This window comes from Triticum dicoccoides, chromosome 2B, assembly GCF_002162155.2.
Source record: "Triticum dicoccoides isolate Atlit2015 ecotype Zavitan chromosome 2B, WEW_v2.0, whole genome shotgun sequence".
NCBI lineage: Eukaryota > Viridiplantae > Streptophyta > Magnoliopsida > Poales > Poaceae > Triticum > Triticum dicoccoides.
In genome coordinates this window covers 802,718,624-802,721,319 of record NC_041383.1, presented here as the reverse complement: position 1 = coordinate 802,721,319, position 2,696 = coordinate 802,718,624, and positions in this window count along the sequence as shown.

Below are 2,696 nucleotides of genomic sequence, written 5' to 3'. Positions count from 1 at the left end.
TAGGTCCTATGGCCTGGCAGTTTTGGGGTAAATCAACAAGTTCCCAAACACCATTTCTTTCCATGGAGTTTAGTTCTTCCCGCATAGCTTCCAACCATAGTCCAGATTCCTCACAATCAATGGCATGTTTGTAAGTTTTAGTTTCTTCCTCTAAAGACATTTTAGAGTGTACTTCCCCTAGAAACACAAAATAATCATCTAGATAAGATGGTGTTTGTGTGTTCCTCCCACTTCTTCTAGGCATACTAGTTGAGGGAGTTTCTTCCATGTTTATGTCAGGGATTTGGCTTGAAAGATTACCAGTAGAGTCATTTACTACTTCCTCGGATTCTCCTTCTATCAATTCCACTCTAGCTCTCTTAGCACGACGAGGAGTGTCCTGGTCTAAAAACATAGCATCTCTGCTTTCCAATAACTTCTTATTGTTGGGATCATAAAACCTATAACCATTGGAACCGGTAGAACATCCAACAAAGATTCCCGGAGTGGTCTTAGGTTGCACTTTAGTACAGTTCTAGCTCGGGATTTTAATTTGAGCATTGCAACCCCAAACAGCCAGGTGCCTTAGTGTTGGTTTCCTCCCTTTCCAAAGCTCATAGGGAGTGACCTTTAATGATTTTGAGGGTGAATGATTTAACAAATAAACAGCAGTATGCAGTGCTTCCCCCCAAAAACTTAAAGGTAAATCCGAGTAAGCCATCATGGTTCGAACCATATCCATCAACGTCCTATTCCTTCTTTCCACTACACCTTTTTGTTGGGGTGTGTAGGGTAATGTGTAGTGGTGTACTATGCCATGTTCTTTACAGAATTCATCCAAAATTCCGGATGTGTACTCTCCTCCTCTATCGGTCCTAAGGACTTTAATTTTCCCATTTAATTGGTTTTCCACTTCAGCCTTGAAAGTTTTGAACATGTCAAAACCCTCAGACTTGTGTTTAAGGAGGTAGACATAATCGTATCGGGAGAAGTCATCAACGAATGTGATAAAATACACCTTCTGTCCTATCGTGGGTGTTGTCATTTCCCCACAAATATCCGAATGGATTATGGCTAAGGGATCATTAGATCTTTCGGCTTTAGAAAAGGGAGCTCTAGTCATTTTTTCCATGATGCAGGCTTCACAAATTCCATAATCTTCACATTTAAAATTCAGAATTCCAGAACTAATCAATCTTTTAGTCCTGTTCTTTGATATATGTCCTAGCCATGCCATAGGTAGGATTTGGAACAATTGTTTCTCGCTATATTCCTCACAATGGAGTGGTTTTCAGCAACTAAACTGTCCATATCATCAATATCGGAAATATCTTCAATATAATAGAGGCCTTCTACATGGTTCCCTGATTGTATTAATTTTCCTTTTAGCAATATTTTAACCCGCCCATTGCCAAAGTTAACATCAAAGCCTGCAGATTCTAGTCTAGATACCGATATGAGATTTTTCCTCATATCTGGAGCAAATACAATATTCTTAAGGAGTAATATCCCTCCACTTAGGAGTTTTAGATTATAGTCCCCAATTCCTAGTATATCTGCCTTTGATGTTGTTCCTAGATAAATAAATCTAGTTCCCTTTTGTATTGGTTTAAATGAACAGAAAGAGTTCCTATCTCTTGCAATGTGTGAGGTGGAGCCAGAATCAACCACCCAACTATTTGACAAGGAAGTTGTAAATAGAGATTCTGAACATATAAAAACATGTGACATACCATCAGGTGAAGAATTTCCCCTTCTATTATCCTGATGCTTGGGCTGGTTGTTGTTATATTTCTTATCATCTGGCTTCCTCTTCTTAGTGCACTCAGATCTGAAGTGTCCTTGTTCACCACAATTATGGCAATTAAATTTCCTCTTGTCAACCTTGTGATTTGAGTTTCTTCCATTGTAATCATTGCTATCACGCTTTTGAGTTATTTTATCCCTCAAATCTGTCCCATATTTCCTCTTTTGCCAATTCCTCTTACTTGAAGACTTGTCCTCACCAAGGTGTAGTTCATCATGTTGAGATCTTCTTTCTTTCCCTTGTGTGGACTTCCTGTCTTCTTCCATGAGTAGATGATGCCTTAGCGTCCTCATGTTTAGCACACGCTCAGTATGACAAAAGGATATTTTAAATTGTTCCCAAGAGTTTGGCAAAGAGTTCAGAGCAACCATAACTTGAACTTCTTCAGGGAAAGGGTACCCAATATTCTTTAGTTCCTCTACTAGCATACATAATTTATTCAGATGTGCACTAACAGTAGTGGTTTCTGTCATCTTCGCAGTCAAAAATTGATTCACCAAGCTAAGAACTTTGATAACTGAAACTTCCCCAAAGTCCTTTTCCAATCTCCTCATTATTTTGCGAGTTGATTCCTCTGGTTCATATTCTCCGGCCAAAGAATCAGACATGGATCCAAGCATAAACACTCTAGCATTTTTGTTGTCCTTAGTCCACTGAGTAATTTCCTCACGGTATCTTTCCTTTTCCTCATCTTTATATTAATATATATATATATATATATATATATATATATATATATATATATATATAGTGGGTCTATTATGATAACACCCTTAAGACCCTTATTGTGCACATCCTCACCTTATTCTGCTAACACTCCATCGTACAATGCACAACAAAGCGAACCGCATCGATAACAGAAAAACAACCACCCACCCTCTCCACCTTCTTTCTCCCGCACCCATTCCAC